This window comes from Pteropus alecto, unplaced genomic scaffold (assembly GCF_000325575.1).
Source record: "Pteropus alecto unplaced genomic scaffold, ASM32557v1 scaffold79, whole genome shotgun sequence".
Taxonomy (NCBI): domain Eukaryota; kingdom Metazoa; phylum Chordata; class Mammalia; order Chiroptera; family Pteropodidae; genus Pteropus; species Pteropus alecto.
The window spans coordinates 12,674,147-12,698,796 of NW_006494612.1; the positions used below are offsets into that span (position 1 = coordinate 12,674,147).

The window sequence follows — 24,650 nt, forward strand, 5'->3', positions numbered from 1 at the left end:
AAGTGTATTTGAGAAGAATGTATATGTTACTGCTTTGGGGAGAAATGTTCTGAAAATATCTATTAAATCCATCTAGTCTAGTATGTCATTTAATCCCGCTGTTTCCTTGTTGATTTTCTTTCTGGAAGATCTGTCCATTTGTGACAATGGAGTATTAAAGTCCCCTACTATGAGTGTATTTTTGTTGATCTCTCCTTTATCTCAGTCAATAATTGCCTTATATATGTAAGTACTCCTATGCTGGATGTGTATATGTTTACAAGGGTCATATCTTCTTGATGTATTGATCCTTTCATTATTATATAATGCCCTTCTTTATCTCTTATTATAGCCTTTGTTTTAAAATCTATTTTGTCTGATATAAATATTCCTATCCCATTTTTTTCATTTTCATTTGTGGGAAATATCTTCTTCCATCCCTTTACTTTGTGTCATTTGAAGTGGGTCTCTTGTAAATAGCATATGCTTGGGTGGGTCTTGTTTTCTTATCCATGTCTTTTGATTGGAGCATTTAATCCATTTACATTTAAAAATATGGAATGCTTCACAAATTTACATGTCATCTTTGCTCAAAGGTCATACTAATCTTCTCTGTATTGTTCCAATTTTAGTATATGTGCTGCAGAAGCAAGCATACGAAGGGTCTTTTTTTTTTTTTAGTTAAGATTTCAAATGGTGTAAATTAAAGGTTTATGTTTTTTTAAACAAAGTTTATATAGTTTGTTCAATACCATTTGATGAAAACTTACTATTTCCTCTTTGAAATGTCTTGGGAATCATACACATCTGAATCTGTTTCTAGACTCTTTATTTGATTTAAATATCACTATGTTTATCATTAAGCTAATCCAAGAAAATTTTGACTATTGTAGCTTTGTGGTGATTTTTGAATTTCATGGCATAATCCCTCTAAAGCGAGCCATTTTAAAATTTTTATTCTAAAAGTTGTTTGGCTCTTCTCAGTCTTTTTTATTTAAAAAAAATTTTAAAATCATTTTGTCAATTCCTATGTAGTAACTAGCGGGAATTTTGAGATTGTGTTAAATATGTAGATAAATTTAGAAATAATGAAAATAATAAAAAAGATTGTATTTCCAGTCCATGAACATGTTGTATTTTTCATTTATTTAAGTCTTTAAAAAAATTTTTTTAGTAATGTTGTACACTTACCTGTAGAGAGGCATTGCATGTCTTTTGTTAAATGTATTACTATTTTCAGATTTTAATGTAATTATAAAGAGTATTTCTTTAAATTTTTATTTTTCAATATTTTGCTGCTAGAAATATAATTAATTTGCCTTATGCTGGTCTGGTATTTTGCAACTTTGCTGTTACAAATCTCTTTTAGTTGTTTGGAAATTACTTTGTATTTTTTACGAAGGTAATTATTTCATGTGTGAGTGGAGAGTTTTATTTCTTCTTCACATAAATGAGACTTTTTTTCTCTTTATTGTATTGGATAAGAGTTGCAAGGGAATGTTTAACAGAAGTGGTGGTATTGGTAAGCCTGTGCTCAATACATTAAAATTTTCCAATTTTCACTAAAAATATGTTAGGTGTAGGTATTTTGTAAGTGCCCTTTACCAAATCAATAAAGTTCCTTTTTTTCCTAGTTTGCTGAGAGTTTTTAATATAGATAATTGTTGAATTTTGTCAAATGTTTCTATAAATCTTTAGATGATTATGTAATATTTTTATTTGTAGTGACATAAAATTGGGAAACAAACACCAGTAAAGTTTTTTGAGATGTAATTTATATATAGTAAAATTCAATTTTTTAAGCTATTCATTTATATCAATGGGTAGTTTTGCATGTTTTTTTTGTTTCGTTTTTTAATTATCTATATCAAAAGTGTTTCCTGAGTATGTGTACAATAGGGATTTCCCCTCCTAATCTGACAATTGCTATCCTTAATGTATTTATTGAATTTAATGTAATTTAATAATAACTTAATGTAATTATTTTATGGTTGCAGTTAAATCTATCATCTTGTTAATTTTTTTCTATTTATTTATTTTTTTCTCTTTTTTGTTCCTTATGCATTATTTAGGATAGTTTTTTTTTTTTAACCTCTTTCATTTATCCTCATTATTGGATTATCATTTATAGTTTATTTCAGTGTTTACTCTGGCATTTATAGTCTATTTCTTTAACTTGTCACATTCTATCTTCAAATGATAGGCATTTTACTTATAGTATAAAATACTTAAGAACAAATTCTTTTATTTGCTCTTTTCTATCTTTGTGTTATTATTCTCCTAGTTTTTACTTCTATATATGTTATAAACTCAACAATAAATTGTCACTATGTGTGGAGAGTATTAATATTATCTTACAGTTTAAATAGATATATTTAGGGTATAATTGACCAACAATAAGCTACATATATGTATATATATTGTATAATTTAATAAATTTTAACATCTAGAAGCAAAGAAAATTTCTTTTATCTTCACATTCAGTGTTATAAATTCTGTTGATCTTCTTTTTTCTATATAGATCCAGAATTCCATCTAGTGCCCTATTCTTTCTTTCTGAAAAATTCTCTTTAATATTTGTTTTTTAGTGCATGTATGTTGGCAATGAATTATCTCACCTTTTAGGAAAAAAAGTCTTATAGTAATCAATTTGTAATAGATAGTATCACGGGAGATATAATTTTGTCAACTTTTTTTGACTTTTACAGATGTCACTTTATTGTCTTCTGGCTTGTACTACCTTTTTTCTTTTTTTTTTTTTCCCTCTCTTTTTTTGGTTTGTACTGCTTTTAACAACTAATCTGGTAGAACTATCATGTGAACTTTGTCAGAAAGGGTGATTTTTGAACAAAGACTTGGATTAAGACCAATGTAAAGGTTTGACTCGAATCAAGGATGTCAAAGAAAGCTTTGCTTTTCCAGAAAAATTAGGACATTTGTAAATTTTTAAAAGAATATTGATAGAAATATCAGGAAGCTCAAGACAAAAAATGTTACAACTTTTGGTCAACTTAAATGGTCTCTGTGACTTCACCACTTGCATCTCTGAGCATTACCCTTTTATTCTCTTATATCTAGCATGTAAAAACTACCTCTAAATTGTCCAAAAGCAACTTCATATTAAGATTAAAGATGACAAAAGTATATCTTAGTTTAAATTTGCTGAGGTATTGTATGATCTTTTAGAAGAACATTCTAAATCAATTGAGACTCTGATGATTGTATTGATATGTAATTTTTAAAAAATATTGACAAAAAGCCAATATCGAGTTCATGCAGAATAAGCTACAACATGGTTCTTATTCAGAGTAGAAACTGGAGAAAAGTTAATACAAGTGGCAGTCATGGTATACACTGAAGATAAACAATTATGCATACATAATCAGGATATGAAGTAATATTTATTATTATGATGAAACACAAGAAAATTGACATTGGTTATTGAGTAATAACATATATCTACATTCTTAAAATATATAAATATTCTTCTTAGCAAAATTTGGGTACCTCACTGAGACCCATTGATAATGAGACCTCATCCTAAAGTTGTATATGCATCCAAAATTGTTTATTATAACACTTTATTATAATACTTAATAAATAATTTAACAAATAATATAAACAAATATAAATAGAACACTTTGTTTTCTAACTCTGAATTTGTAAATTTAATTTTTTTTATTGTTTTACATACATTATTTTAAGCAATCTGCAATTCATATAGAACGTGTTTGTGTTACCAGTTAAATAAATAGGTGAATATTTTCCAAACATTTTATATGTTTGTCCCTCTGCTTATATTAGTTTATTTAAAACTTTTTACACACAGTTAAAATTATACATAAAGACACATATAATCATATATAGTAGTAACAATTCCAAAATCAACCAAAGTTACATTTAACAAATATTTTTCTATGCAACACATGTAGTGTTAAAAGTTAGTCTGTAGAAAGAAATTTTCTCATCGAATAGATTTGGGATATCTTAGATTAAATAACATAGAAAATATTTTTATGCTCATTTTTATAGGTACCAGATAATTTAGCATTTCTCCCATTTAATTTATAATGGAATTTTTTACAGAACTTCAGGAATAGTTCAGAAATATGAACTAAATTCTGTAGAATTTACTTTGGAAAACATAAATTATTACTGGTAAAAACTTATTTGCTAAATTTAAGGTACTATATAATAATAAATGCTTTGAATAGTATAACATTTAATACATTAACTGTTTTAATGTATTTCTACCATTTTCTAATGCTACTCTATCTTCCTCATTCTTCACGATGACCTAGAAAGTTGATGGTATCAATATCACTCTTAAGTTTTTGCTAAGTATCACTGAATGTTGCTCATTATAAACCCTTATCACTTTTTAATATCTTCAGTAAAATACCAATACCACAGGAATGTTTCTCAGAATTGGATCTAATCGTTGGTGGCAACAAAATGCTGAGTATAGTCCAATATGGCTATTGGCCTTTTATGTAAGTCAGCCACACTAGGTCTGAGAGAGGTTGTCTAGGCTGAGTGGATATCATTTGATTTCTGCTACCAAGATTCTGGAGCCCAGAGGGCAAACTGAATATTCTTTTCAGAAAGCTAATTTAATTTGTCTGATTACTCTAATTAGTTTCTCACCCACTGTGATAAAATAGATTCCAAAGGAGACTAAATTATCCAAAATCACTTAACTACAAAGAAGTCTATCCTGGAAAGCACCTGGAAAGAGCTCTGACCTCTTACTCTATTCCATTCTAAAGTCTTGAAAGAATACTGTTCTTTGCCTTTTCAAGAATTCTTCATTTTTATCTAGACATTCTCAAAAGCACATAGAGGTATGCTCCCATAGAATAGGGTTTCTCAAACTGTTTTGATCCCTTTACTCCGTTGATGAGGGAGGAATTCCCACACTAAGGTTGTGGAACAGCCAAACATGCGATGCCCAACACTGGACGGAAGAGATCAGCAGCAATTTATTAGTCACAGATACAGCACAGAGGACAGGTTATATCTAGGAACAGAGTGAACAGCCAGAGACTATAGGAGGCCCGCGTGTCCTCTGGTTTCTCCAGGAAGATTTATTGGCTTGTTTGAATAATTCAGCAGGCTGGCAGGAAATTGAAACCTGTTTCTCTGAGATAACCAGGAATTGTAACTTGTCCATTTGATAAGGTTAGGAGATGTAATTTACAGGATCAAATTGGGAGAGTAACTTGTGGTTAGCCACTTGAAACCCTCCTGGTTTTAGCAGTTATTAAAGAAGCACATAATATTAACATTAGGCTTTACACTATACAACCTCAGCACTATTGACATTTGGGAGCTTCTCTGTGCATTGTAAGATGTTTTGTTGCAACCCTGGCCTCTATTCACTGATCCCAGAAACCACCTCCCCCATTGACTCTCTCCAAATAGTGAAAATCAAAAATATCTGCAGACATTGCAAATGTTTGCTAAGGGGCAGAAGCAAGCACTATTCAGAACCATTGCCATAGAGAAACAGGACTGCATGCCCTGTCCCACAGTTTTGGACAGTCTCTCCTCTGGGGACCTGTGATTCCCTGGAAAATTATTTTGTAATGAGTTTTAGTTACTATGGGAACATGAAATATTCATTAAGACTACTGGAGAAAATTAATGTAGTTGTATGATTTGTTCCCTTCCTCTCCTTTCAGGCTTCTTTTTATCTGTATATTTATTCTTCAATGAATGAATTTGATGATTTAATTCCTTTAGAGCACATAGGTGCCCTGGATACAATGATAAATAGAAATGGTCCTGACTCTCATGTAGCTTAGACTCTTGTAAGGAATAGAGATAAGTAAAAAGGAAACAACAAAAAATTGGTCTAAGCACTGTGAAACACAAAAGAGGGTCATCTACCAGCTAAAGGGTTTAGAAATGTTCCAATAATAAAGAACAATCCTGGAACCTAAAGGATTATTAGAGTTTATAAACTAAGGAGACAAAAGTAAAAGTTTTATGAGTAAAAGAAAGTTCAGAGATTAGAAATTACGTTACACATTCAGAGATGTGAGAGTTGAATGTTTTACACTTAGGAGTGTGAGCCTTGACGAGAGGTAGTTCTAGGTAGATAAGTATTGGCCAAATTATAAAGGGACCTGTAGACCACGATGGGGTGATTGCACTTCATCCTGAAAGAGAGTTGATTTTGAAAAGTAATTTATGGCTTTGAATGGTTTCTTGACTTTAGTATAGGGAATATATTGAGAAGGAAAAACTTCAGGGCAGGCAGACTTGTAAAAAAGATCTATGCATTGTTTTGTCTTGTATTTCAGTAACATAGATGAGATATATTTATGTTGGCGCCAATAGGAATAAAGAAAAATGGATGAGTTTGTGAGTTTAGCACTAAGAATTGACATGATTTGGTGGTACATAGAATGAAGGAAGGAGAAGGATAAAGGTATTTTTAAAGTGATATGAAAATTTTTGCATCGACAACTGCATAAAGAAGTTAGGCAAATTTCATTGAGATTGGCAACTCAGAGTGAAGGAAGTTTTAGGAGCAAAACAACAAGTTTAGTGTTGGAGATAATGAATTTGAAGTGTTTATGTGACAACCCAAGTGGAACTATCAAGTTAGTAATTTAAGTCTGGGACTAAAAAGAGAGAACTGGTAGGAACCATACATAATGTGTAATTTGCTCATAGGTACTTACTGAATCCCTGATGGTGAATGAAATTACCCAAAAGGAGTGAATGAAAAAGAGAGCTAAAAGAGATGCTGAGGAATGATGTCATACATAATGTAGGCAGAAGCAAAAGAGTATATGCTGTGGTTTGTAAAATACAGAGGCAATAAGAGAAGGAGAAAAATCTGAAGAGTTATTATAGAAGACTTTATTTAAGAAGTCCATAGTGAATACTGCTACAAAATAAAGTATAATAAAAGATTGATTTTCTTCTTGGGTTAGTATCCAAAATAAGTTAATAAATCAGTGAAAAACAATTTCAATGCTTTTGCAAGGAAGAAAAAAACATCAAGCATTATGTGAGGATTAAATAATAAGTGAAGAAAAGAAAATTCAAAGGAAATTTTAAAATTTTGGCTGGAAAGGCTTTGAGCAGTAATTGAAGTTAAACGGGCATATAAGAGAGTATGTTAAAGAAATTGATATGAATCCAATTGATTGATGTAAAAATGAGAAAAAATAGGATTTGAGAAACCTAGAAAAATTGTGAGGCAGCTTTGAAGCTAGCTTTAGAAGCCTTGTTTTCTTCATTATAAAAAAACTTTGCTATTATATCAATTTCTACGGCAGCTTGTATGAAGATATAAAAAAAGTTGATTTAATCCAGTGATACATTTTTAAACTATATGATATTTTTAAAAATGGAAACATAGAGTCAACAATATTGTCAAGATTTTGTTTAATGTGTTGACTTGAATATTGTAGATGGTTTGGGATATAAAATGAGGATTGGAAAATCTGATATACAAAGAAGAATTAGAAGTGTCCATGTTGTTTGATATCAGAAAATAAGTGAAATGAGAATGAGAAGGATAATAGGAGTTTTTCAGCGAAGAGAATGAGTTTAAATATAACATTTATAAAGTTGCGCTGTTCAGGGAGATGATGGAGTAGAGTGTGTCACAATTGCAGAGGGTGTTTAAAGCAGAATAAACTTCCAGGTCACTAAAGTGCTGCTCAATTAAGATGGCTGGTGAATTATTCTCTCATTTTTTCTCTGCCTAAACGAACATTCTTACTGACCCTGTCTCTTCTGAAGAATTTCATCTCAGAACTGCCATTTATTTCACATCCAAACTTAATGAAAAAGTGGACTCAGCTCATCACCTCTCTTCCTTCATCACACACTTTATCTGATGGCATTGATGACATCCCATTTCTATATTCTTCACTGATATGACAGCATTCGAAGGTATTAATTTCACCCAGTCAAATATTCTTTTCTTAAATTTACTCCACAACAGCATATACTCTCAATTCTCTCCCATTTCTGATGACTATTTTCCATGTCTCCTCATTGACAATTTTTCTTAAGACCTATCTGTCTGAACACACAAAAATTCTGATCTGTGGTTTTGTCTGTTCCATCATCTCACAAAGCTATAAAAGTATCATTTTCATAAAAATTGCTGTCAAATCTAGGTTTTGAATGTGAAAAATGATTCAGCATAGTTTTGAAAAATGTAATCTTATAGAGAGATTTATTTATGACAAAATCGAAACCCATAGCTGATTTTCTTTTTTTCAGGTGCAAATTTAATTCCTTTTTAATTTTTGGACATTTTCAAGTATGCAATCTTCTGGCTTCTCAAATACAACATGTCTGAAAACAAACTTTTACTTACTCTTAAATCAAACTCCATCTTTGATAATAGGGAAAAAAACCTTTCACAAGTATTTCAGTCATCTCAATTCTAATATCTCTGCTTTGGTCTTAACCCTAATCTCCAAGCTGCATTTTTTGCAACTGGAATTTGGGGCCCTTCAAACTTCATAGTCTTCTGTAATTCCCCTATTTTTATTGCTCCCAAATGCTTTTACTCTTGTTATTTTGTTAGCCTGGAATAATTTATTCATCCTTCTCTGCCTGTTGAAATTCTATCTGTAATTTTAGGGACTGATTCTGATATAATCTCCATGACATTCCACAATCACCACAGGGAATAACCATAAAGCACATATACTCTGTTCTCTAGATTTTTGTGAATATTCACGTTTAGACATCCGTTCTGTAGATCATAGACCGGTTTTGAAGGACAGTATTTGCCAGTTAAGTATTAAATGAATATTTTATACATTTATGATCATTTAATAAATTTCTTTTACCTATTTCTATTTTTTCTAGAAGTTCCTAATTACTTCTTGATTTTAACATCTGTTCTTTAAATTCCTATTTTAATGCTGTATTGTTGGAGAATTTATAAATTATTAAACTTACTTTTTGAAAATGAAAGCATTATCTTATTAAAAGTTAGACCTAGTAAAATCAATAGCTTTTACTTTCAGTTGAGTAGCATTGTTGTTGTCTAGTTAAAATCACCCTTCAGAATAAAAAGTTGACATCCATGCTTGACAAATTATCCATGTGACACATAAACATACACAGAGCATATTTACACATAGATACTGAGAATTTACTCAGCGATAGCATTTGCAAATATTCTTCAATGATTTGTATGTCTGTCTTGATGTATTAAATCCATTAATTCCCCACTCCTCATCCCAGTTAACCTAGAATAAGTAACATAGAGTTACAAAAATATAGAAAGAAGAAATATGGACATGTGCATTCCTAAACAAAGTGTTAAAACATTAAATACGAGAAAATAAATGATGAGGTATAGCCTGCTACCTAATTTGTGGGTTTATTTTTGTTTACTATTTTACTCATTCTAGAAATAAGGAGCAGAATCATTTTCATTACTATTTGTGCTTACATAGCAGACTTTTTCAAAGAAAATGAGGAATTTAGTGGAAAATAAAGTAGCAAGAGTTTAGAAATAACTTAATTTCATAGTAATTCAATTAATCATACTAAACTTTGACATCAGTGAAGAAATATGATTTCTTCTGGATATTTCTTTTCCAGTCTTAGATTCTGATCAAGCTATAAAACATTCATCTACATTCTATTTTATGACATTTAATGTTGAGTAATATAATAGTTTCATCATAATACATATTTTTTTATTCATAAGTTCACTTTTCCTGTTCTTCTCATTAAAGGAGCAATAACATGTTTTCTTCTGAATATAGAAACTGCTGAGACCTAGGTTTAGTAGTTTACATTTATTTAGTAGTTTACATTTTATTTCTTGTATGTCTAAGAAAATGAATGCTTAAGTAAATGACTTTTTAAAAAATTTATTATTTTTATTTTTAAATTAAATTTATTGAGTTGACATTTGTTAATCAAATTATATAGGTTTCAAGTGCACAATTCAATAATACATCATCTGTATATTGCTCACCACACAAAAGCAACTGATTTTTTAATATGGTTGCTTAAGTATTTGTTCCTTTTGCTTGATGTGGTGACAAGGGTCTTATTAAATTTTGTTTTAAAGTAAATATTTTAAATGGCTTTAATTTCTATAAACTGCAAAACTGGCAATGTAGACATAATTAAAGGAAAACACTTATTTATATTTCTCTTGAAGATAAAGGTGAAAGGGGTTTTAAATAGAGAAGAAATCATTTTTCAGGCTTTTCCCTTATTCGAATGTATTGTGTGAAAGTTGCAGGAAACTTTAACTACATCATTTTAAATTTAATTATTCAATTATAATAACATAGAATTAAATATAAGTGTGTTTTATTTCTTCTTATTCTATTATTTCTGATAATTTTAATTTTTGTTGAAAATAAAATTTTCTCCTTAATTTTAAAGAACCCTCTAACAATACTTAAACATAGCATGAATTTTTATATGCTTGGTTTTAATGATTAAAGAGACTTTAAAAAAACAGTTTATGGGGAAAATGAGAGCCCGTTTGAATTTGATATCATTGTTTATAGCAGTTGATTAAGAAATGAGTAGTAATACTATAACTTCTAAAATCAAGTCATAGAATGTAAAATAGACATGCATTGCTTTGTAGATGTTGCAAGACTGCAGCAAAACTTGTCAAAGACCTGAGTATAACTCCAAAAACTGAAAGTAAAAAAAAAGAGAATGATTTCGATGTTTGTCGCTGATTTCAAGTTAAAGATCCAAGGCAAATATTGAAATGATCGGACATCTAATAAAGATTTACCGAGTCATCAAAATCATTGCAATGCAGTTTGATAAAGATGAAGGCAAATATATTTCTCTCTACTATCCTTGCAACTTTCTATCTAAAACAAATGAAGTACTGAAAATAAAAGAAAGAATATATATTAATAAAGCAGAGAAATTCAGAATTCCAAACTACAAACTAGGAAGAAAAATAACTCAGTACTATGAATTTGGAATTATATAAAGAATAGTTGACAACATATATGTAACTCAATAGAATTCAGGTAGCTACATATTTTCCTAGTAGTTAAATAGTTGTTATACCTTGAAGACTCCATCTATCGATTTTGATAATAGTGAACATATCTTGTGGTTATGGTATGCTATAAAAAAGTTTGTGTAGTTGGGGGAGGTATGTCCATGGATATTCAGTTATATATTAATTGGTTAGATAGGGAGTAGACCTGAAGATGAAATCATATCAACATTATATTTTTATTTTCCACAGATAGATTGTTGTGGTAAGACAGCACAAAAGAAGGAAAAGCAGCAGCAATTGCAAGATTATCACAATTGAATTCCTTCAATAATTACATTAACTTGATAATTGCTGAAAACTAAGGAAAAAGCTCCTTTCAGGGCAATAAATTATCTGGGGAGCTATTCAATAAATTTAATATCAAAAATATAAAGTTAATATCAAAGTTTCTCTACTTTTAAAAAATCATTTCTCCTATTGTTATGACACTTTTCAAAGAAGAATCCTAATTATAAGTAAACCATCGTGGAACTGAAGCTTATAAACATAAAAATGGAAAGGAATGTATGCAAAAGGTAGATATACTGTATCACAAGAGTAGTTGTCTTAAGAATATGCTGAGATTAGACAAATCATGCTCCATAGTTTCAGTGTATGTACAGATAGAATGATACCCATAAAATGAGTTAAAGGAGAGATATTAAGAAGAGATATAATGAAAAAATACGAGTTTAAAAATATTAATAAAATAAGAGTTAATAAAGGAATTGAAAGGAAATTCACCAAGAGATTAAAGATATAATGAAAATAAATAAAAAAGTACACTCAATAGGAAAGAAAAGAGGCAGGTAAGGATACAATGACTAAGCTTAGTGAAGTCAAACAAAAGAAACTGGAGAATAAAAAACACTAAAATTATTTGCAAGATGATAAATACTAAAAGGAGACAAGGAGATACAACATAAACATAATTAGAAACATTAAAAAGAGAAAAATACAACTACAAACACATAAAATAAAAATATATAATAGAAAAAAAACCCTTCAAGGTATAGAGATTTTAATGTAAATATTTTAAAGGCATTTACTAAAAGAAATTGATAGAAAACTATCTTCACTCAGGAAACCTTTAAAATTATTAAGATTCAATGGGAAAAATAATTTCATGGATTCCTAAAAAAAAAGAATTAAAATTATCACTTTGGAGAAAATGTCATTCTGTCTTAAATTACTTCATACCAGTATTCAATCCTAGAAGGTAACAGGGAACTGTATGGTAAACTTTTTCGTGAATTGACATATGACCCAATTTTTTTATTATATTTTATTTTTCAAATAAGACATTTTCAAGTATGCAAAAATTTATAGCACCCATTAGCTCATCCCGAAAAGAAAATTTTGATGATAAATTATAGAAATTCAAGAAAATAATCGAAAACAACTATTCAATAAAGAAAAGCTATTGTAAAAGGGCAAATAGAAAACAGAAACTTTTTATACAGAAATAAGGCTAAACAACTGTGGGATTTAAATATGAGATTATGAGTTATAGACTTTACAATGAAATAATAAAAGGAAAGAAGCTGAAACAAAATACACACCAAAGACCTAGGAAGAAGTGATGAGTTGAAGAATGAAGGCATTTTTTTCTAGTCTTCACCTTTTCTGCAGAGAGTAGATACTTTACTATATATTGAACAATATACTTAAAAATAATACATACTAAAAATATTAAACTGTATGAAATAATCTAATGCCTATATCTTTTCAAACAAAGCAATAAAATCAAAAAAGACAACTAAAACCATAAAGTCACAGCAGTCACACCTTCTTTTAAGGAGACAGAGAACTTTATATCCTTCAAATTATCTGTAAGTAGAAAAATACAACAAATTTCAGTAGAGCTCTTACTGCAAAGAATAAAGAACAGAGATTTAAGAGATTCTGAAACTAAGAGTAGAGAGGAGAAGATTTAAGGGAAGCACAGATGAAATTATTCCCAGAAAATAGAAAGTGCAAATAAAGGCTAAATACTAAATATGGATCAGTTTTCGGTAGTCCACAGCTCTGACTAGAAGAAAGAGACTAGAAACTGTGTGAAAGAAGATACAGCTGCCTCCATAAAGCACAGTTTCTTAAAGAGAATCAGGTATGTGGAGAAGCATTGGTACTCCTTGGAGAGAAGAGAAAAAAAGAAATAGGAGGAAAATGAAGAATCTTAATAAATAAATAAAATAAATACTAGACATGCCAACCTTTTTTTTTTTTCAAGTAGAAAAAAACAATTATAGTTAAATATCATATTAACTCATTTTTTCAAAGACTCATGAAATTTTTACAAGAATTGATCATATATTAGAGTTCATATAAGAGAGTAATGTAGCCATAAAATATATTCAAATACTGTAATTATAAAGATAACTTCATCTAATTATAGTTAGTATTACTAGAAATTAAGAACAAAATAAGAAGACGATAGGCTTTTCTACCTGGAAATTATAAAAGAAAGGCTCTCCCTCAAAAAATGCTCGGCAAAAGATGAAGCATGACTGTAAATTCTAGAAATCTAGAAAATATTAAATATTCTATTAGAGTTACACTCCCTTTGGTTTGTTTTCCTTCTTCCTTATGAAAAAAACAAAGACTTTACATCCCAATCTAATCACTTTCTGAATTCTGCCTTTACTCATTTAAAATATTGTGCTTGTCCTCTTTACAAATCCCCATTGTTCAAAGAAAAAACATGGTTGATTAATATAAGAGAATGAAGTAGACCTTTAGGTACTGCTATGTGAAGATCTCCAAAAGATAGTTTCAGTATATATACTATATAATCCTTAAGCACATTTTTAAATGTATATCTAGAAACATACTAAGGTATGCATATTTTTTGTAAGAAATAATAAAAATACACTGCTAACTTTTGAGTGCTAACGTTTGTGGAAATCAAAAAAATTTACTTTTCATTTTTCTTACTATATTTTGACCATTTGAATTTCTAAACTACAAATATATATACACATATATTTAAATGAATTTTAAATATATGCATTTGTATATTAAAAAATATACAACTTCTATTTAAAAATAAAACAACAAGGGCAAAGGAATAACGGGATTATCAACCGCTTTGTTTTGTTTCCTCTTGATACTTCTCTATATTAATTTACCCTTAAAATAAAAATAAATCTCAAACAAGTCTTTTAAAAAAACATATTTGATACAGGCAAATCAGTACTATGAAAGAAATTTGTAGACTCAATTATTTATATTAAATAAAAAATGAATGTAAAATAAATATACCCCAAACTAAAATATTAAAATATTAGCAACAAAGTAGTCATGTGAAAAAATAAATATATTCAATAGTTGATTCTTCAAAAAAATAAATCCTAACTAGTACTAAGACAAAAAAGAGAAAATATTAATACTTAAAATAGGAAATTGTAACAATAACATAGCCATAGAAACAAGAAAAACTGACTAACTAGGTCAATCACTACTAACTAGGTCAATCTGTGCAAGTAACATTTGAAAAGATGAGTAGAATTCATAATTTTCTAGGGAAATATAGTTTACTATTACTTATGCCAAATGCATTAGAAAATCTAAACCAACGAAATAATATAGAATTTTTTTTTTTCCAAAATGCTGGAAAGGAAACCTCTAGATTTTTGGTGTTCCTGCAGATTCCTGGCCTTCTGAGCAATAGAAACTGGTATGTTATTGAGACAGATAATGTATTCCTTTCCTCAAAGGCATTTACTTCCATTATAAGGTGACAGACCCAGAGACATTTATCTCCCCTTCCCAAAATAATCTGCTTCCATTCGAAGAGTTATAAAATGTTTCTTCTTTTAACCTCCCTGGAGCCAGTTACTTACATTTTAGAGTAGAGAACTTTCCTTTCTCTCCCAAGAGAGGATTCATTTACATTCTAAATAGTACTGTCTCCAGGTCCTTCTGTTTCTGTCTCTACGTCCTTCTGTCTCTCTCTGTCTCTATGTCCATCTCTATCTCTATCTCTGCCTCAATCTCTGGAGAGGAAGATGAACAAATGACCCAACAGTCCCTATAAAAGCTTTGAGTTTTATCATTTCTATGCATCTACTACACACAAATGTAAACAATTGGCTCCATCATTTTACCCTGAGGAGAATTGGGTGTGGTGAATTTGTGCTATGAACTTAACCCTGGCTGCTGTTATTGCTATGAGTAAATATATGTCTGATATTTTATCCAGCCAGCCTGTGTCAGGATCATTTGTTAACTTGCAAGTAGGGCAAGATCTTAGGTCTTTCATGACTTCAGACTTCACATAAAGAGTTTCCATACATTCCAAAAAACAAGAACTAGAATCAGTACTTTTACAGAGTAATTTCAAGAAAAAAATAAATGAATAGATAATTTTTCATGCTATTTAATATATTACAGAATACAACAAAGAGGGAAAATTACCAAATAATTTTTATGAAATGGGCATTATATCAGTATTTATACCCAAGAGGGACACACACATACACACACACACTTAACATGAAAATTAATTATAAATACTAATTCAAGAGAATATTTATATACAAATGAGGTTAATTATGGGACTACAAAGATGGTTTTATTTAAGAATTTATAACTGAATATATACGGGAAGAAAAAAACTTTAGTATAAGTAATGACAATGCTTTTGATAAAAATCTATGCCTATTATTTTTGACAGTAAACAAAACAAAAAATAAGAATATTTACATGCTTCCATATCTTATTAAACCATCTATCTCAGTGCAGGTTGACATGCAAAAGAGATAATTATAGGAACACTCACATTAAAATAAAAAGATAATAATAGTTATGTATGTTAATACCACTGTCAATAAACATCGATTTGAACTCTTAATGTGAAAAATAAGAAAATGAATTACAGGTATAAAAATTGCAACAGAGTTTGAAAATTACTACTTTACTCAGATGATATGACCATATACCTGGAATATCACATGAGTTCTAGTGGAAAAATACTAATACAAGCAGTAAAAAAAGTCATGAAGCTGGATAGGAAAGTAATGAATAAGCTATCATTTTTATATATGAAAAGAACAATCATTGAAAATATATGATGAAAGAAGAGACCCATTTACAATAGCAACAAATGAAATGCTTACAGTTAAGACTAAAAATGGTGAAATATTCATATAACAAAAACTTTAAAGTATTTGTGAGACATTAAAATATCTTGATCAAAAGGGATAATATAGCTTCCTTTGAGAAGACAGAGTATAAAGGAATTAGTCTTCCCTAAAATAATCTATAAATTTAAGGCAATCGCAAGAATAAAAATGCCTATAGGATACAGGATATTGTTTAGTCAGGTTGATATTAAGGTAAGTGCAAATATGATCAGGAGAATTTTAAGAAAAAAGTAACAAGGAGGAACTTATCCTATTAGATAGTAAACTTTTAATTACGTTCTGGTATTGGTTAATGAATAAACTGAACAAGGAATGGAATGCAAGAGAAAATACTAATAAAGTTCCCAAAATTGATTAAAATGTGAAATATGTAATTGGTATACTAATTAGTGCATAAAATATAAATTGTTGAGTAAATTGTACTCAATTGAACCTGGAAGTCATATTGTAAAAAAGGAAAGTTGGATCTTAAAAAAACACCTTAAAAAAACAATAAATTTTAAATTAAACCAATATATATATTAAAACAAAATAATTTAGAAATTCTTTCAGACATCATATTTCCAATTCATCAAATAATTTTATAAAGATGACCTTCAGATACAAACCTACAAACCAATGCAAAAAAGATTAAAAACAAAATAGAAAAATGAGAAAAAGATAGTTCATAAAATGAGCTTGTAAACATATGGAATGATTTTTAACCTCTCATATAAGAAAGGCAAAATGCAATTTTACTGATATCAAACTTCTCACCTATCAGAGAGAATTTTCACCTAAAGAGAATGCAGAGTTTGTAGCATTGTTCAGTCCTCAGCCTAGCTTAAAGAACTCATTTATGATTCTTCTTTTTTCCTGAAACCATTCCAGAGTTGTGAACAAGACCAGTCTAGCCAGCTGAATGACAAGAAATTCATGGCCCCACTGCCCGTCCACCACTGTTTTCCCAGACCTCCCTCTTGATTTGTTGCTGACTACAGATTTAAGAGGGAGCCCCAGATTAGACCAGAACAATTGAACTGTTGAACTCAACCTAAATCACAGATCCAAAGTATATCTAAATAATAAGTGGTCATTGTTTCAAAGCATTAATTTTTGTGCAACTTTGTTACACAGTGGATGCAACCTATTCATCATCTACAATGTATTTAAAGAAAAGAAAAAGAAAACATTATAAATTCCTTGCATCTCAAATGTTACAGGATTAATATTCCAAGATCAGGACACACGTTGTGGGAAACATGGAAAGAGCATGGGACTTGGAAACAGAGCTAGATTCTAGATGAGGATTTGCTACTTACTGGCCGTATGGGGTTTGTTAAATGTGTAATGTTTTATAGCTTAAATTTTATAAACATTAAAAGCTATGAAATAATCAAATAATAATAGTTTGCTCTATATCATTAATTTATGGAGACTACACAAGGTCAATTGCTCACTTCTTCCTAATGTAGGCACTCAGAATAGAAGTTTTCAGTTTTGTTTTTTAATATTAATTTACCATCATGTTCACTGGCTTATGGATTGTAGAATGTATCCTCTCTGTTTCAAAAAGAGGAAGGTCATTTTCCCATTCCAGGCTTCGTACCGCTTTTATGATTTCTCAGCAAGTACTAACATACCATAGTTATTAAATTTGTAGGTTTTCTTATTTTTTTTGACAAAGATGAATAGATTCTTTTATTACATTTTTCTCTCTCTAGTATTGAGCTTCAGTTTCTACAACTTAATTTTGTTCTAATATTTTCAGTCTTATGATCACTTCTGACAAAGAATACAGAGTAGATTACCAAAAAGTCTAACTATTATAGCTCAGAGCCACTAGCAGCTAGCCTTAAACATACAAAGCTGGTTGTTTACTTTCACCTAGCACTTAAATCTCCCATCTGTCCCTAGAGGTGTGAAGTTTTGAATTTCCTTTACCTCTACTTGATACATTTCTCTTTCTCCACCTCTTTATCCAAGTATTGCTATTTTCTTCCTTTTTGAAGACTGTTACTTTACTTTTTCTTTATTGCTTCAGATGGCTTCTCTGTGGGCCAAGCCACAGCCCATTATATATCTCCATGGTTCAGATTATTTTTCCTTCTTTTAAATTACTCTATATTATGTGAAATTTTACTGATTCAGATTCTCTTCCACCTACTAACATGATGTTTATTATTTATTTTTATTTTTCAATATTTAGGCTCTCATCTTCTCTGATAACACTTAAGAAAAACTACTAAAAAGTGAATATTTTAGGATTTCAAAAAGTTTATTAGGAACTTCTTTCAATGGATAAGGCAATAAAGACGCAGAAAAGTAAAGTATTTTATTAAAGTTTGTATGGCTGGTAGATCCAAAATAACAATCTAACTGCCTTTTATGACAGATCAAGTTTATCTTGGATGAAGAGTTGTTACCAATAATTTCTAAATATACCTGCTCCTGCCTAGCTATTTGGATAAATTGCAGTGTAAATGTCCTCAAAGACTCTGAGATAGCTTCTTGACTGTTCAGACTAATTTGCCTTTATTTACACACAGATTACTTCTCATAAGGAGAGCAAATGGATATAAAACTTTTGTATCCCTTTGGAATGATTGCTTTGGCAAACTCCTTTTTCTCTTTAGAATTCTTTTTTTTTTAACACACTCTAATTTGAAAATTATAATTCATACTGCCCACTCTTCATGTGGTCTCATTCAGTTTCCACAATCTCGAGCTATTACCAAATAAATACAACCAATTATCGCCAATTCATTCTAGCTTGCAATAATCTTCAGAATATAAAGAATGCAGAAAATAAAAAGAAATATTGTTAGGATAATTTATAAAATACCATTTTCCCTCCTTTCAGTGTTTATGCATTTGTTCTTAGCTATGAAAATATGATTAGCTTAATTGGTTGAGGTCATTGCTGTTTACTGATTTAAAATAGTTTTGGTTAAAACAGAATTGTTAAAATCAAGATTAAATATAGTAGGCCGAGTAAAGTGAAATGGGGAATTTATACAAACAATGTACATAGTACCCTGTGGATAATGATTCCTAAATTGTAAAATGTGACTAGAGGACACACTGTGTAGATTGCAAAATCCTCCTTTTTGATTATTCTTCACCCTCCCTTCCATACACACAAAAATTAAAGAAGCCACTTAGTAGACTAAACTGTAAAACTAAATCTGTAAATCTTCAGATACTGTTGCTCAATATAAAATATATTCAAAATCACACTTGAGTTAATACCTTTGCCTCATGTTAATAATTAGAACACTTGGAACATCATGTGGGATTCATATGTTTGCTCTGAACTTTTAAAATCACAGGATTTCAGATCTGGAGAATGTCCTAGGAATCATCTAGTCCAAATCTCTTATATTATGAATAAAGAAAATATGTCCAAAATGTATTAAATAATTTCCTGAAGGTCACACAGATAATTATGGGTAGAATCCAAACTCTTTAAACTTAAGTCTATGTTGTTTTTAACTTAATAAATTAATTAAAGTTAAATCCTCAAGACATTGCATATCTCTTTTTTCTTTAGTAGCCAAGCTACCATTTTCAAAAATTCAAGTACCATATATTCAATACTGTTTCTAACAAATCAAGAATATATTTTACGTATTACTGTACTAAAGTCCTTGATGGGTAAAAACTCTGGAAAGTGAATTTGAGATCTTTCACAGGTGCAGACTATGTGGATTATTAGTTCCATTACATATCTCAAATACTTATGTTTGAAAATGGTAAGGTGGATAGATACATGATAAAAAGAATATCAGTCTGTTCAAATGATGTGTTCAGATACTCACAAGACTGAAAAGGAGTAAGGAAAATTATAGGTTTTCAGACCTGTTTTCTTAAGGGTGGTTGAATAAAAAAATAACGTTACATATGTTTATTTATGTGAACTGAATGATACTTCTGCAAATTATAATATCCAAAAATATCTATGCACAGTATTCATCCATAAGCAACTCTACAAATCTACATGATATATTGATTATGTGTTAATTAAAACTGGAATAAGGAATATTTCCTTGTACTTATAAAGGATCTAATATCTTCAGGAGGCAATCCAAAGTTGCTTTAAAGATAAATTTTTAAAAATCATGTGCTAGATTAAGAAGGCAAAAGCATTAAGATAAGATACAAAGGATATATTGAGTAAGATACCAGGAATATACTGTAGTTGAAGAGTTGATGGCTTGTATTTGGCAAAAGAATTGAGAAGAATATATGCTTGGAAAATTGAGAGAGCTTGACTGCATCTTTTACATCAAATGTAGCTCAGTAATTAGCATAGAAAATTAGACGCACTTGCTTTTTCCTGAATTGTTCATTTTGCCCCTTAAGTTTCTACCAATGCAAAATTATCTTATTAAAATCGAAATATTTTAATATGATAGGTTGAAATATAACTAGTATAATTGGAATATAAACTAGCTCAGATCTTTTTATTCAATACAATTGTTGCCATAGGAACAGGGGAAAATAATTAATTCATACTTTTTGTGTGAATGAATAATAGGTACAGCATTTATTTTAATAATTTATATGTATTTTATTAAGATATCAAGGAAGATCAATAGAAAACTAAGAACAGATTATTTCCTTTAGTTTTTTTCCTGGGTTTTTGACATTGTACTTTATAAACAAAAAAATATCGAATTCTTCTATGCCAGCAAACCGCAGACATCTTCCAGTATTGATCTTCAGCAAATTATAATTTTTAAACAGTGAACAGATACATATCAAACATTTGTATAAAGAGTAGAAGGGTTAAGAGGCAGGATTTTCTTTCACACAGACTGCCAAAACTCAGCAGTTTTCATCTTGGGTCACTGGGCCTGTGTTTTTTAAACTTTAAAATTTATTTGGAACATTAAATAAGGGTACCATTATTATACCCCATACCTAGTCAGTGTTGATCATAGCTAAATAATTTCATAACCTCATTTATTAACATCAAATTACAAAAACTTAACATGTTCTAAGTCAGAAATGAATCAGTGAGTTAAGGAGAAAAATAGCCCACAGATCTTACAAACAAAGAAAAAGTAAGTGGAAGAGAACAAAGTATTAACATATGCATACACATGTTTAGACTGCCAGACTTAGTGTTAAGTATTACAGCAGAAGGTAGTTGCTAACATGTTTATAGAAAGTAATTTCTCATTCTTCTAAAAATTATTTGATACTTTTACTTTTCTGTCCCTGTGTTATTTTTTATTATTAAACATTTAGAATAAAAGATTTACCTATTTACCTTGTCAATCTTAAAGCAATTTATATGATGCTATTCTCCATGTACATAGCATATATGTAAATATTTCAAAGAAAGAACTTGAGATATTATAAAGACTAAATCACTAATAGAATGCTGCTTACACATTTCTTGTTCAGAAAAAAATGGTCATTTTTTTCTTACCTTTTTATCTTTTCCTTGCTCTGGTCTTCTTTCCTATGAATGACTGCATTAGGATATTTTTATAATTAAACCCATACTAGACCCTTTTTTATTAATTAATGCTACTAAAATCCACAAGTAAAATTATCTGTTAAAATTTTACAAATATAATTGAATTCTTTCAATATTAGGAATTTCCTTTAGTAAAACACACACTACTGTTCTTATCTTCCTGGGTTTTAGGTGATCTTGGTCACATAAGAGGTTCTGGTAAATAACTTTTGAGCCTATTGGATGAGCCCTCTGGAAGCATCTTCTACCTTTTAGCTGTTAGTAATTAGATGCAATTAGCACCAGCTAGATGAGGAGCTCATCCTTCAGTAGGCGGTTGCATGTGCGTAGACATTATGACAACAATATTTCAAAATATTCTATTTTCATCTTTCTACTTCTTTCATTCTTAGGCCTATTTTCTTTGATTTCCTGGTAATATTGGAGAATTTTATCTAGAAACCAAGTTATTGACCCTAATAAACTTAGAACATGAAAAACCTTTTATGCTTTTCTTTAAAGGAATGGAGTGTGTTTTTAGGCAAATTAATTCTTGTGCATATGTATCTCTAGGGAGCTTAGTAATGCATTCGATTAGTCAAAATACTTACAGAAATGAAAGCCAGAAATGACCTGTTACGTTATCCTTTCTCCTCTTGAGAGTTCAGTACAAATGTGCTTCCTCTGACTGCTCTTAAAATAGTGTCAAAAGTAGTTGCTCTGCTTTTTTGTGTTTCCTAACAAATTATAACAATCTTTGTTTGCATAACACATATTTCATTTTAACAATTTTTCTACACAGTATTTCAGGAAAATATTTTTTATTTGGAAAGTCAGTACTAAGTTTGTAGGCAAGCAGCTTCTGAATGCATTTCCACTTCTCCAGTGGTGAAATATCCAGGGGGAAATAGGTAAGAAAACAGATAAATTGGAAGATGCTCAAGGCAACAAAGTTAATCTCAGAAATAGTATTATGGAATGGAAATATGAAAAGGGACAGTGTTTGGCTTGACTAGAGTCTTCTATTTTCCTTTTTCTTGGCCTGTGTGGGGGTCATTGTGATTGTCTCATGTGTTGAAAGCTTTAGGAGAGAAGCAAAATTATACTTCTTCCAAAATCCAGAATTAAGAAATCTATATATAATTCAATCATACTTTTATTACTTATGAAGTGATTGAAGAGTGTGGCTTCAGATCTCTGACCAAAATAGCTCACTAATATTTCATCTCAGAATAAAATGAATTTACCTACTCAGTTACAGACTATGGGCAATCCCAGTCCTCCTACACCCTTCCTCAAGGAGCAAGAACCACTCCCCTAAATGTACCACATGTGCAAAAGCTAAGTAGAATATGCCCTCTTTGAGAGCAGATAGGTTAAACTGGTAATAACCATGTTAATAATAATAATGATGATGATGATGTTGAGGAAGAGGAGGATGATGATGATGATGATGATGATGAGAGAGCTTGATTAAAAGAAAGAAAAGGACTGTTCTCTTTTTCCCCATACCCTTTATCCTATATACAATAAGAGATCATTCTCCCTCCCTCAGGGAACAGTAGGAAAGGTGATAGAAAGAGGCAAAGAAGGTTATATTAGTCTTTTATCTGTAAATATGAGATCAGGAAAAAGATCACCACATCTTCTGGATTAGTCTATTAATAATCACATCATATGACACTTGAACACAGAATGCTAAACTGAATTAAACAGCTCATAAAAAATGTTTCCTAGATATTCTCAGGGGATTTGATGTTAAAATAGAATATATAGATATATCCTCTACCTATGAAGATTAGAAAAATTACAAAGTCTGAATTTAATATTTCATAATCATACCATAAAAAAGGTAGACAGAAAAATTTTAATAAATTTATAAAGGGACAAAATAAAGCTATCATCTAGGACTAAATAAAATGTCATAAAAAGACACTACCCTATAAGATCACTTACCATTTTTGGAAGTTTAATCTTCAACTTTGCTGGTACATGAAGTAATTTCACATTTGAACTCATAAAATTTATTATTTTTTTATAGATCAAATCATTGTAGCCAGATTCACTGATATATAAAAAAGACTGATATATAAAAAATCTCAGATAAAAGTGAGAAATTATGTATCTACAAAACAGTTTGGAGTATTAGTAGTCACTGATAATCAGCGAGATGCTCTTTATGCTCAATTTCCTCATTTAAAGAAATGATCCCACCTCATAAAGGTTAAGAAAATCATGCATATAAGTCTACTTTATTACCTGGTCTTCGCGAAAATTCAATATGTGCTAATTACTATTTAGTTATGCCTAGCACCTATTAACCACTTTCTATATGCCAAATAGTCTTCTAAGAATTTTACAGATATTAACTCATTCAGTAAGGCAGTGATACTGAGACACTGATGCCATTACTAGACTCATTTATATCTGAGAGTATTAAATACTACTAGCTGAATAAGTTTCCCAGAGCTGCACATTAGGTATGTGGTGGATATGGATTCAATCAAACTCAGGCATCTGATTTTTCAGCTCCATATAGATAACTATTTAGAATTCCATGGTGAAAATATTAGAAAAAGAAGAATTTGATGATCTTAAAGAGGCTGTATTCTCACATTATGCCAGTTTTTTTGTGTGTGTTTTTTTTGTTATTGTTGTTAGTGGTGGTGGTAGTGGTGTTTCTCACAACTAACTTCACAATAAAACCATCAGTATTAGGTACTTGTATTCACTTGGATGGCATACTTTCCCTAGACCACAGTCAAGATAAATACCTAACTCCACTAATTTCTTTAAAAGCGATTTCTTTTTTCTCTTTTTTTCTTTTTTTTTAGTTTAGTATTTCTTCAGGTAATATACAACACAGCTGATTAGATTTTGACTTTCTTATTTGAAATCACATAAAATTTTCCAGGAAATAAAATTTAGTCCATGTAATGGGACTTTGATAAGAAGGAATAGCTTCTCAGCCATCTGGTGATGGCTTTGGAAAGCCACAATATCTCCTTGACATTTGGGTTGCCATGACTTCATTTGCCTGTAGAAAAACAGG

The 24,650-nt window shown here is 30.0% G+C and overlaps 1 non-coding gene across 1 annotated transcript; it reads right to left on the reverse strand.

Annotated features, from left to right (window-relative positions):
• Positions 1 to 528: 528 nt before the first annotated feature.
• LOC112474412 lies at positions 529 to 631 on the reverse strand. The gene has a single exon (XR_003044355.1). It is a non-coding gene; the product is annotated as a U6 spliceosomal RNA (small nuclear RNA).
• Positions 632 to 24,650: the final 24,019 nt, after the last annotated feature.